The following is a 14,269-nucleotide window of genomic DNA, read 5'->3' as shown; positions in this document are numbered from 1 at the left end:
ACCTGACTTTTGTCTGACTTTGTAATTAGCAGGATGTCCCTGAGGATTGGCCCTATTGACTACGCCAGGATCCCACAATCCTTTGGCTCTCCTCTGGCGGTGTCTTTCTTTAGCCCTGATTTTGGATGTTGGCAGGCAAGTTTCTTTTCTTTGGCATTGCGACGCTGCAGCAGCATGCCAGCTGTTTACGCCTCTTTGTCTTTCATTTACGCCGTGTTCCTCCTCTAGACACTGATGATGAACTGCTACAACTACTTCCACTACACTAGCACCCCCTCCCCCTTCTCACAGTTTCTCCTCTTTTTCTCTTTGACGTGAAATTCCTGTGTGTGTTGAATCATTTCGCTGCATTCTCACTCGGATCTATCACTAGGTTTTTGGCAGCAGACACTTGCAGAAATCATAGTTAATGCTATTAACATCAGCCAATTATCTGACTATTAATTGACTTATTTGTCACTCTAAGAGCCCAAATGGGCCTTGAGGTTAATTATATGTTGGGCGCATTGGAATCTACTGCCCAGGACTTAATGTGAAAAAGCCTCTAAAGATTTAGAGAGTTGGAAAGCAAAAATCAATAGCGATTCTCAGCCGTGAAACTGTCAAAAAGGCAGGATTCGCAATTAATTCTGATAAAAGTTGATCTGCTCTGAAATATGGAACTTGAAAATAAAATTTTTGGTTTTGGTTTTGTGACACTGCACCTAACTCCAGTTTATTGATTAAATCTGATCAGTAGGAATAAATCTGTAAGTGATTATATCAGACAATAAAATAGCAACAAAAATAAATTACATTATTCTTTTTATGGGACTATATTGATTAATAAGGACTTATTTTTGCGTGATCCCTTGCACAAAATTGTCATGATCCCATACACCAAGGTGCATGACTTCCACATTAAAAGTTAGTTTCACAAGTTAGTCTAATTTTCTTAATTCTTTAAGATGTTCTTAACTGTTGCAAGCAGGGCGGGGCAGAGAGCCGTGAGAATGGCGCAAGGCTGGTGGCATGCTTGATGAGTGTCATCTGCGCACCACACTGGCCTCGAATCTCTCACGGAGGAGATATAGAGGCATAAAAAGAGGAGTGACAACAGTCTAGGACCAGGACCAGGCCTGGGTCATTATGTTCTTGCCCGTACGGTGTTTTTCAATTTAACTTGCTCAGGAGCTCACCTGGTACAGTTTCTGATCTTGAGGATTGACTTGTCTCCAATGCTGTGTTTGCTGTCTGTGACCTGTAATAAACTCACGCTGCTTTTGGATCTACCTGTGTCTGGTTGTAACGTGACATCTTCTAAGTACACTTTTTAAAGAAAAAAACTTTGGTGGAAATAATGGCTATGGGAATAAACTATGGGAAAGTCTTTTTAAGTTTAAATGGATGTTTTACACAATACATATTACATTTCCATTTCCATGACATTTACATTCATATTACAAATTTAGCTATGTTTACAGCATCATAGTTTTAAAGCATTTTTTTAATGCTTAAGATTTAATTATGGGTCTGAGACAAGTGTAAAGCAACCTAAGTAAAACCTGCTCATACTGTGTCCAAAAATGCTCACTGGTTTGTTCATTTCACCGTTCAATATACAGTGGATTACACATGTGAGTGAATAAATGATTTGAAGACACGACAGCTCTTGTGAATTCGATTATATACCCATTTGCCCATTGCCTCTGCAACAATGAAAAAAATACTTGAAATTCGATTTAATATGAGTGTGGTTTGGATTGGGTTTGTAAAAATTGCATTTCATGGGCTTTATATATACTATGCGATCTGGTATATTTGTATTTTATACAAATTTAAGAAAACTGAGGCCAGGGGTCCATTGTCTGTTTTCTTGTCTCTCTCTCGAGTCATTTTTTACCACCTCACCCTGCTGCCAGTGTTTGGTCCTGGAGCATGACATGAAATGAGATGTGCTGAAAAAAAAAAAAAGAGTTTGGTGTGAATTGCTGATGATAGCTTTGCATATGCGAGTGTGAGTGTGTGTCTTGCACGGGTAACCAAAGCATCCCACTGGGAACAATGAAAATGTCATTTTATGTAAGTTTCTTGTTTAAGCAGGATGTGGAATACTGATAGATTTTTTTAATGTGGAAGCAGTTGTCCATGAGGAGCTATATAATGAGGTGGGAATCTCTCTCCATGGGGGGAAACTTTTTATTAGAGCTGTGACGTCATCGACTAGAAAATCTACAGTACTGTATTGAATATGAATGGGCCACTTTATTTCTGAAAATTACAGCAAAGAGGATGTTCCCAAGAGTATCATGACTTTGTATATTTCTTAAGATCAATCTATATCAATTTTTCCCATTGAGGGTAATCACAATTTTTGTACTATTCTTGCACTTTGTCATTCAAATATACCTTTATACGATATCAGTCAAAATACAGTACTTTTCAAACGTTTGGAGTCTGTAAGATCTTTTAAATGTTTTGAAAGACGTCTCTTAAACTCAGAGGCTGCCATTATTTGATCAAAAATACAGTAAATAGTTATATTATGAAATAACTGTTTTCTATCTGAATGTATTTTATTCCTGTGATGGCAAAGCTGATTTTTTGCCATCATTACCCCAGTTTTCAGTTTCACATGATCCTTCAGAAATCATTATAATATACTGATTTGCTGCTCAAGCAACATTTCTTCTATCAATGTTGAAAAAAGTTGTACTGCTTAACATTTTTTAAGAAACCATGGTTTCTAGATACTTTGATGAATAGAATAGCATTTAATTGAAATTGAAATTGTTTGTTACAATTAAAAAGTATTTACTTTTTTTAAATGTGTTAAGTCACATTTAATAAATGTAATAATATATTGTTGCTAGTGCCAAGGTATAAGTTACCTCAAAATGAAAATTGTCATCATTAACTTACCCTCAAGTTGTTCCGAAACTGTATGAATGTCTCTCTTCTGCTGAACACACATACCTTTAAGAATATGGGTAACCAAACTATTGATGGACCCCTCTGACTTCCATAGGATAGGGAAAAATACTCTTTGGAAGTCAATGGGGCCAATCAACAACCATCTCATGTTTGATATATCAGGTGATATTTCAGGTGAGGATGTAAATATAAGCATAGACATTTTGTGGATGCTGCTTTAAAATCAGAGCATGCCAAAATATAAGCTTTTCATAATTTTAAAAAGTAGTGAAAGTTAAAAAATGAAAATATACATTAGTTTGTTGTAGTAATTGTCTACTAAGCATTTATATTTTTAGTTAGCCACTCGCTTACAATGAGCTGCTTAAAGAGATACTCCACTTTTTTGGAAATAGGATCATTTTACAACTCCCCCAGAGTTAAACAGTTGAGTTTTACCGTTTTTGAATCCATTCAGCCAACTTTCTGATATTTACAAGAATATCAGTAACCAGACAGTTTCTGGTCTCATTGACTTCCATAGTATATATATATTTTTTTCCCACTATGGAAGTCAATGAGACCAGAAAATGTCTGGTTACTGCAACCTTTCTTCTAAATATAAGAAAATCGTCTGAATACATTTGAAAATGGTAAAAATCCAACTGTTTAACTCTGGAGAGTGGTAAAATGAGCCTATTTCCAAAAAAGTGGACTATCCCTTTAACTTACCTGCTCCCTAGTGAATGTAGTCTATGTTGCCTACATTAGCACCTATACCGTGACTTAAAATACTCTGTAATTTTTTATATTTTCTTTATCTAATTTGCGTTTCAGGTGTTCCCTATGGCCTTCAAATTGTAGTGGAGCAACACAGCTAAAGTTTTCTGTAGAGATATGTCTCTCGCTCTCATTTTCTTACATATTCCCAGTAGTTGGTTGTAAAGCACTCAACCATATTATTATTATTTTTTTTTTTTTTAAAGTTAAATGACAGCAGATACTCTAGTCATTAAAGCCTCATCCTCATATTGTGCTCTTGTTGGGTTAAGCAATATCAATAACACGCTTGGCAAGTGAGTACAAAGAACGGATGGGGATTTTTTTTTTCTTCGCTTAGAAATGTCATGTGGTCCAAATTTATGAGACTGGCATATCAACTCAGCTTTAAAGTTCACACACTGGTGTTTTATAGACGGCTTTTGTGCATGTTCTTCACTGCTTCGGAGCTGCTCTCTGCCACTTTGGAACCTTAAAAAATTCAATAGAATTTGATGTAGCAGATTTATAATGCATTACCTGATTGTAACCCTGAACTGTGCAGTGATAACCCATCTGACTGGAGCTCAGATGTATTATGTTTTAGCACAAAGGGGTTATGGGATTGTTCTAGAGTATGAGCTATTGTGGTTTGTCATGTATTAGTGAATCCAGTTTGTTGGACATGAAAATGTGAGTGTTTGCAGTGGTTTTAAAACTGCAGGCCTGGTCCTTTGGGTTTGACCTGAAGAAATATTCCAAGTTATATATATAGTGCCCTAGTCTTAAGAAAGAATTTGTGACATTTTGTTATTTAGCAACATAAATAATTTACGTTTCTGGTTTATTTTGTAAAAAAAAAAAAAAAAAAAATTTAAATAGTGTTTGCAATGGACGTTAACGATAAAGATATATTTCTAAAAAATCTTTCTTAATAGTTTGAGAACCACTGGTCTAAAAAAAATAAAAACACCAGATAAACAACATTAAAAGGTACATATCATGCTTTTAAATCATTCATTTTTACATATAAATCATACATTTGTGGTCTATATAAAGCATAACTGCAATGCTTGGGTCTGATTTCCTCATTATTATGGTTCCACAAGCCCCTTTTCTGATGTGCGTCTGTGAGCAACTCGTTTTGAAGCGGCCCCTTTAAATAAAAAGGAGATGTGTCACACCCCGCCAGCTCTCCAGGGCGCTGAGTTCACAGTCAGTTCAACTCCACCCCGTTCGGCCATTTTTGTAGTTTCATTAGAGATATACGATTATATACTATAGCTTCAAAGAACATTATGATACGTTTATAAAAGCATCAGAAAACACAGCAGCTAAATGACCATTGATGAAACTCAAGAACAATAATACTGCAGACGTGTAACGTTACTTCAAAACAAAAACAAAGAAAGACAAAGGTACTGCTATACCATGGCCACCATGTGTTTTAAGAAAGTAAAGTACTATTTTTATTAACGATATTTACAGCTTATCGAAATGCTCTGTTCGTCGTCTCCAAATATAGAAGGAATTTACCCCTCATTCAGACGAAGTCCATCGGCAAACCCTTCTTTATACTGGCGGAGGTTGTTGAAGTTAGAATCCTTGAAGTGTTTCAGGTCACTACATCCAACAACCGAACATTTTGACTTATCCTCTCGTAAATTCTGCATCCTTGAGCTTGGACTACAAAATCAGAGCGAAAAATAATAATGGCGGATTGCTCAAAGTGATGGGCCAGTAGTCAGTGTCCTTATTTGTCAGTTCGGCTGCAAATACGGTGACGTATAATTGTTCAAAAAGCGTCAAAGAGAACAGAAAAATCTGAACAGGTTGAAAAATATGACCAAAACAGAATATAAATATAAATGAAGCACCTGAAGAGAATTATTTCATCTTTTCTGTACTTATAAACACTCCAAATATACAACAGAATGTATTTAAGAGCTAAAAAAGTGGATTTTGCATGTTATGTCCCCTTTAAAGGCTTGATTTTCAAAGAGTTTTTGTTAAAAAAGTTTTTCAATAAAGAGATATTTTAATAAAAGTCAGAAACTGTGACAAGAATATACAGAATATTTTTTGTAAAAAAATTTTAAAAAATACATTAAAAAAACAGCTACCACTGCTTTAAATTGTGTGTTAGCATATTACAAAACAGAAATTTGTGTGAGCGGAAATTACATACGGAAGTTGACATAGTGACCCCGTGTTGTGCTGTAAATCAGTGTGTGTGTGTGTGGCCTGTGACGTGATGCTATCTGTATCAGCTGTCAGCAGTTTAGTCTGGCTATTTTTTAAGCTTTGAACAGATTTGCTTCATTGGGTAGAATGAGGAAAGCCCTTGAATATGGTTTCAGCTGATTGATATTAACACGTCTTCAGCACGAAGATGCACAGTGCGATGGGAAATAAAAAATAAAAGATTTTCTTATTGGCTCAGATTTATTTCGATAAATCAGTGATTTATCCTAACTGAAGCACCTTTCATAACTCCACTTTAGACATCAAATGGGTTCGGGGAGTTTCCAATTCCATCTTCCCAAATGAAACTGTAATAATGAGACTGACAATCAGTCAAGCAAACCGTGTGCTCTCTGACCCCTGATCTGTTACACTTTTCAACTTCTGTTCTGTCAGCTACTTTTGCCCCAGCTTTCCCTCTCCCTTTCCCACCCATCAGTACTAATTTATGTTTAAGCACCTAAAAACTTCCACATTTTTAAGAGCACGCCATCTGTAATTTGGCCACCATCCAATTTGTCTTTTCGGGGGTCTCGCATTGATTTAAGTTCCACCATAACCGTGCGTGAATCAGACGAGATCGCTGACACCCTTGCATGTCCTTCTGCCAAATTTTTCCCATTCCAAATGCTTCCTTTCATTTTTTAATCTTGTTCTCTTTTTATATGCCCAGAGAGAGCGCTGAGGCTCATAATGAATGTCAGGCATGGAGTCTTAATAAATTAGCCACGCGTGTATTTCTGCTTATTAATGGCTGCAGTGGCAAACTCAAGCCACTTTAATGCATTTCACTTAGTGTTGCTTATGACTGCGTTTCATAAAACATGGCAGCTTCTTACATGCTTGTTCCTGTAGGAGATTTATCACCTCTAACTCCCTCCCTTCTTTACACACTCTTACTTTCCTTAGACCTCTCAACGAAGGCAAAAAAAAAAAAAATGCCTCATACTCACTCCTCTTCTGGTCTACTAACAAAACAAGGCCATAAACTGTTAACTTGTCCCTCAAATCTGATGTTGATCCGGGAACATGGTGTACTTTGTGAAATCACGTTCAAACAACTTTTCCCTTATGTGTGGTGACAATCATATGAATTTATTTGTATGTTTTTCTTCTATCTGCTCCCGTCCCATTGAGGGGTATGTTTAGGGGTGGACCTTTGTTTTTGTTTTTTTTTTACCTCATAATATATTTGTGCTTTTATGCTTTTATGTATTTTGGGTTGGATATGGTATAACAAGCAAAATATTTCATCACAATAATCTTACACATTTTTATGGAAACATGATGGAACAAGCTACTGAAAATGTCAATTTCCAATAATGTCAGACCTACAATATCACAAATGTGTTAAAATAACTGTTTTGCTTATTTAAATAGTATACATGTAAAATACCATTTTATTTTTTTTATAAATACAAAACCCTGATTAATCCATATCTGTTTCCCCCCCATTGTAACTAATTTAATTCAGCTTGCTGCTCTATTACACAGTTTGCCCAGTTTCAGGTTTTTAATAGCCTATCCTGGAAACCTTGTTTCCCCCTCTTTCCTGTGCGTTTCCCCACTTTTTTCTTAATTTAAACTTCTCCAGCTTTGTATTATATGGTTTACGAATTACGATATTGCAGCACTGCTTATATTGGTGACTCTTGTATGATAAATTGCTGGTACTTTTCTACTTTGGAAAAAGGTGTCTTAAAAAATGATTAAATATTAATATACATTTTAGATATCTGTGGAAATGAGTGTGTAAATGTGCATTCATTATATTAATGCCTTATGACTGTTATTGTTGGTAATTAGTTACTCATGGGCAAAGTCCATGCAGGTAATATTTTATTTACAAATGTTTGTTTCATTACCCAAATAATAAATATTCTGTAGATCCCTCATGAAACCAAAGCAAAATGAGTATATCCATTTATGTAACTATAGCACAATATAAAGTCATTGCCAATATTGTCATTTAATGTTTTTGTAAAGACAGAAATCTGAATGAATTTGTCATTGTGGTCCCTCATTCAAGTATGTACATTTCCTGAATATTCTGTGTGTGTTGTCCTTGGTTTTATTTATACAGATCTTTTTTTTTTTTATGGGGTCATAGAAGTACAGGCAGAGGTTAAAGAGAAAGAATGAAAGAGAGAAAAAAAAGTAAGTAAAGTAAAATAGTGAGGGCAGCAGTAGATCACATTATCTGTTGTTGAACCTCTGTGGCCTGTGCCCTAGCATTCGTGTAAAGCATTTCCTTGCAGCTGCCAATGGCATCTCTATCTATCTCTATCTCTCTCTTACCCTTCTGTCTGGCCCCGCCTCCCTCTCTCGCCCCTGAAGGTCACTGCCTGAAGCATTACTCCTGTTCTGCTGAGTCTGCCAAACTCCAACCAAAGAGGGAGAATGAGGGGGGGTGTAGAAATAAAAAACTGTAGAAACCCAGCGAACCAACTGCCCACTGACATCTATAATACAAACGCAGAATGACAGGTGTCACCCAATTTCCCCTCCCTCCGTCCCTCCTTCTTTTCCCTCCTTTGCTCCACACGCTTGGATGCCATTTTATAGTTTATTGTTCCGTGTCGCATTTCAAGGTCGCTCTTAACATGGCCAAACTAGGCCCTTGAGGAATGTTGCAGGGCATGCCTGCCAGTGAATCCAAGCGCTGTCTGACCAGGGAACCCTCCAGCGGGGAAAGCGTCTAAATCCAGCCCTTGGCCCCGCTGAGGCCTCTGTGGTGTACATACGGCACAGCGTGACCTGCTGCAGTGTCGCCATTAAGGACAGCAGCAGTATAAACCAGATTCACACTGACTCACCTGAGCTCAAATCTCTGATTCATTTATTTATGTTAATTAGCCACCGATGTGGTTGTTTGTATTGATTCGCATAAATCGATTATGTCAAATGAATGTGATTGATTAATAAATAAAATCAAAAGTTCACGTTCTAGGGGTTACATGACTTAGTTAGCCAAGAGTAAGAGAAAACGTCTCCTTTACACTCTCCTTTGCAACAAAATCATTCGATCCAAAAACATACAAGCCGCATGCTTGATTTCATTGATTGTAAACAGTGGGTTTTGTTGCATTTCTTGCTTGCCATGTAGAAAGTGTCACAGTCCAGTTTTTTGAAGATGATGAAAAATAATGCTTATTTTTATCATGTTCACTGCATGCTAATGCTAAACTGATTGACTGACTGTGTCTGCAGCCCCATTCTTCAGCATATTGAGTCGTCAGCATTAAATCACTGGAAATTACAGTGGGACAATATCTGCTGAACACAACTGTAGTTAATGTACAGTAGTATGGATCTATCACTGTATCCCATCAGGCCAGAGGATGGCTAGATACAAATTAGCAGGACAACAGCTAGCATTTATTTGGGAGGGGAAGACACTTTCATTTCCTCTCATTCTCTCGCTTTCGCATTAGGCTGCAGTTTAGCTTTATTTATGGCAGTGTTTTTTAAGGCTGTGTGTGTGTAATTAGAAAAGATGATGCAGAGAAGTGAAGGACTGTCTGTGATGATATTATGAAAGCTTTCGGAAATGTATTTATAAATATAGAGAAATTATGTTAAAAAGGAAAGGATACAGGATCGAACTGTTGACAGAATTGTTTTATAGAGCTGTGGCCTAGCATTTTTTTTTAGCACAACACTGGTCATGTGGGTGAAGCTGTGCTTCCGCCCGCCCTCTTTTCCTCCCATCGTTTCCCTGTCTTGTCTGATTATTCCTATAAATAGAAGTTTCACCTGTCAACTATTTCCTTAATATATACTAACTAATAAACAGATAGAAAGACACTGTGTTGTGTCCCATCTCCTGTGGCTTGTCTTACAAGTTAGTCATTTAATGTTTCTCTTCAAGACTGATCATAACTTTTTAAGTCAGTTACATAAAATGGTCTGAAATGTAAGACTAATTATCCCTATTTATTGTTAGTTGGTCAGATTAGTTTTTTAAGATCGTCTTAACTTAGTGGCTATCTTAGGGGCAACTGGCCCCTTGAATCGTTTAACAAAAAACAATCAGGCACAATGCATCACTTTCTTTTTTTCTGTCTCCTAACCGCCACCCCTTTCCTATTGCCTGACATTTGCGTGCGAGCCTGCAGTTTTACCTGTGAGTTCTGTTTGAGATTTTCAGGTCACTCAGTCCCATGTGCTCTCCCTCTCTGCTCTCTGTCCCCATGTACATTTATACTTTCACACTCATTGTGCTGCTCTATTGAATAAATATTTCAGCCTATGGCTGTCACATATTGGAACGAATTGTCAAGTTACACTACCATTCAAATCTGTGATCAGTAAGCTTTTTTTTCTTGTGAAAGAAACAATAAGTATGCATTAAATTGATCAAAAGAGTCAGTAAGGGCATAATGTTATGAAAGATTTTTGTTTTTAATAAATTGTTCCTTTAAATTGATGTTCATCAGTGAGACCTGAAAAAATGAATTATAGTTTCACAAAAAATAAAAAAATAAAAAAATAAAAAAAAACATTAAGCAGCACAACAGCATTGATAATAATAAGAAATGTTTCTTTAGCAGAAAATCTGCATATTAGAATAATTTCTGAAGGATCATGTGACACTGAAAACTGGAGTAATGGTGCTGAAAATTCAGTTTCACATCACAGGAAGAAATTACATTTTAAAATACAGAAAAACAGAAAAAAAAATTAAATCGTATTATTTCACAATATTACTGTTTTTACAGTAGTTTTGATCAAATAAATGCAGCCTGCCTTGGTTAACCTTCTTAAAAAAAAAATCGGCAAATGGAAAGTAATGACTTAGTACTGTCCCCAGATTGCATATGTGAAGTTTTAGCTTAAAAAAAAACCTAACAGACGTTTACAGGATGTTTAAATTTTCACTTTTTGGGGCTCAGAAAAACGCGTTTTAGTGTGTCTCCCTTAATTTGTAATTAATTTGTACCATTTCATCATGTAACTATGTTTAATTGCAATTGTCCAAAGTGTGGCCCTCTCTTTTCTTTGCCAAAGTAACTGTGGCCCTCAGACTAAAACTGTTGCCCACCCCTGGTCTATGGTCAGGTTAATCTCATCTTATAATATCAAAACAGAAACTCTCAGTATCGGTGTTCATTTCGACCCGGAGTTGGACAATAATGCCCACAGAGCCAGATTTTTAACGATAACTTATAAACAGACAACTGTGGGCTGCGAAATTCTTAATCGATAATATTGCTTCTATTGAAGCCATCAGCCTGCATTATTTCACCTTATTTTTTAAAATAATTGTTTAACAACAGAATTCCTGGTGAAAAACTACATTACCCATGATGCTGTACAAACATTCCACCAATCAGTCACCAAAAGAGCATTAGCTTTTCTTTGGCTCCACCCACTTCAATGAAGCACTGCAAATGACGAATCAATGACTTCTTGAGCTCCCAAAATGCTTCAATATTTGTATGCATATTTACAATAAACTTAAAATATATTGTTAATATCAACATTTTTAAATGAGTAGTTTTATCTTTCTCTATCGTTTTTTAATTTGATTATTCTGTTCGCAATGCTTCGTTGTATTTTTGACTGATTTTCAATTACTCTTGCTTTAGATCAAAGTTTGTAATGTTATCAGTCACCTCTTAGCTGGTTGGCTTGGTTCATGGCATAGTGCTTTAAAAAAATACTTTTTAAAATACCTTTAGGGGAAATTAATGGAATAGCAAATAGCTATTCCACTGAAAAGGTGGGTGGGCACTGGGCACTGTTGCACTCCACATTCAATAGTCAGAAAGACCACCCTTTCTGGGTGTGCAGAGCGAAGCCTAAACTCACTCAATTGGCTAAGCTGTTGGTGGTCGGATTTTCAAACAAAAAAAAAAGTGACTTTTCTGGGGAATCGGTCTACAAATTACTTTGTCTCTATACATTAAGCTTTAAAATGTGAAAGTTTAACACTGAAACTTAGCCTTTTAATACAAAGTACACAACTGAGAGCGTCTGTAGCCGGCGGTTTATTTGGGGAACATGCTAAATTTATGCCTGTTTGATGGAGCATGTCAGGCATTCTCTTCATGAGAGAGAATATAAGACCCACACAGGGAGGGGACTGTTACGGGCAACCCAAATGTCAGGGGCAGCCCAATTGAATACTAAAGCAGCCTGTAAGATGAAGTCATTGGAGCATGAGTTATTGACTTTCAGTTCTCAGAGCTGTACGGCACTTTGTCTTACAGTCAAATGTCAAGTGTTTGTTTTAGTTCAGCATGCAGTGGTATTTTGGATGCATTACTGACAAGCCTATTGTAGTTTTACTGGGAGTGTTTCAGTTTTCCCTTCAGATAAAATATTACAATTATAGGTAAAAGTGCACCGTATGTTTGAGTTTGTGCATTTCGGACATCCCGGAATTGATTGTGCTTTTAGAAATCCGCCGAGAATAACATTAGGCAGCTTGATGTATAATCATTCAGGTGGCTATTGAACAGGTCAGAGGTCAAACTGTCAAACCTGATTCTCTACCCAAAGGGACCATCTAATTAATGACCTACCACAACACTCATTTAAATTCCCTTAAGTAAATGGAAAATAGGTGTATTTATTATCAAGGATAGCTTTTAATAAATTATTTCCCGACCGGCTCATTGGGAAAATGTGCCTGTGGCCAAATTTTGAAGATATTACATTACTTCTTACAGATTTAGCAGCACTTTCAAAGTGAAATAAATATCGATTGAGTGGAGCTAAAGCGTAACAGATTAGCGTAAATCTGTCAACGAATACGTTGGTTGGTTGTACATTTTGCGGCAATTCGGCCGTTAATGTTTGAAAATATCGTAGCGCATCTACACTAAACCTAACCGATAATGGTAACAATAATGGTAACAATAATGGTGAGTACTTTTTTAATTTTGATTTGTGTTTCGTGTGACATGTGCAGGTGAGCAGAGCAAGTTTATTACATCAAAAATCCATAAAATGGGGAGGATTATGTGATGTAAACATCAACATGTAATAGTTTACATTTACATTCATTTAGCTGACGCTTTTATCCAAACCGACTTACAATTGCTATATACTGTATGTCAGAGGTCGTACGCCTCTGGAGGTCGAACCTGGGTCTCTCACACTAAAGGCATGTGTCTTATCCACTGCGCCATCACCACCCCTGCACTATGCAATAATGCACTATTACTTTAATAATGCACTAAGGTAAAAATATTTTGATGTCAAAGTAATGTACACTCTTAGAAAAAAGGGTATATGTAGCATATGGTTCTTTACTCAACTCCAAATGACATTGTATGCTAAAAAAGTTTCAATAATGACAAGAAAGAACACTTTTGGCACAAAAGTTCTTTAAAGGCTATTATTCATTCATATATTACATTATTCTGCAGCATTTTGTTGTTGTAATGAAATTATTGTTTATTAAACTGTTGTAGTAACTTAATATCACATTTTAATCATGCAGATTTTTTGGAGAATAAAAACTGAAATGGCACTCTTCCTGTGATATTAATTACATGTTTAACCACTATATCTTGAATTTTGTGATCATTCACATGCATTGCATTTTAGGGGTTCCAAATACGTAGCGCTTTAGAAGCTTTTAAGAGTGTATCTTATAATCTGCAGTGAAAAGATTATAAACTGAAAACCGCAGTGACTTGTATGTATAGATAGGGCTGTCAAACGATTAATCGCAATCAATCGCATCCAAAATAAAAGTTTGTGTTTACATAATATATGTGGGTTCACTTTGTATAATTATTTTATATATATAAATACACACACATGCATGTATATTTAAGAAAAAAATATGATTTATATATAAAATATTTATATTTCTATATAATATAAATTATATATAAATCTATATACAGTATACATGAAAACATTTCTTAAATATATACAAGCATGTGTGTGCATTTATATATATATAAAATAATAATACACAGTGCACCCACATATATTATGTAAACACAAACGTTTGTTTTGGATGCGATTAATCGGGATTAATCGTTTGACAGCATATAATAGAGACTGTACATTTTTGGAATTGGTAAGTACAAAAAACACATAGGTGGAAGTATGTTTTTCCAATGTGCCTATGTTGCCGCTTTGGAACTGTATGTGTGTGCTAGAGCAAATCAGTTTTGAACAGTGAACGTTTCTGAACGTGAATCGCCTTTGATAATTTAGTGTTATTGAATTAGGACGGTAAATATGTTTATAGAGGGCACTAATATTTAATTGGTTGTCTCTTAAAACTAATTAGGTTCCTTGTTGATACATATTGATTGTAATTGTTTAATGGAGGAGAATGAGTTTATTTATACTGTAAAAATGGCAGGACATTAACCTCTAGAAATCACAGGGGGGAAAAGGCCCA

At 35.9% G+C, this 14,269-nt stretch overlaps 1 protein-coding gene across 2 annotated transcripts in view; it reads left to right on the top strand.

Annotated features, from left to right (window-relative positions):
- The window catches only part of gata5 (GATA binding protein 5), a 138,853-nt gene that overhangs the window by 88,876 nt on the left and 35,708 nt on the right, over positions 1 to 14,269 (top strand). For both annotated transcript variants that reach the window (XM_089124120.1, XM_089124119.1), the window contains one exon: positions 30 to 135. The gene's annotated coding sequence lies outside the window, so the exon portion shown is untranslated. The remainder of the gene's footprint in view (positions 1 to 29; positions 136 to 14,269) is intronic.

Source organism: Pimephales promelas, chromosome 20 (assembly GCF_988280905.1).
Source record: "Pimephales promelas chromosome 20, fPimPro1.hap1.1, whole genome shotgun sequence".
NCBI classification, from domain to species: Eukaryota; Metazoa; Chordata; class Actinopteri; order Cypriniformes; family Leuciscidae; genus Pimephales; species Pimephales promelas.
This window is presented reverse-complemented; position numbering and strand designations above follow the sequence as displayed.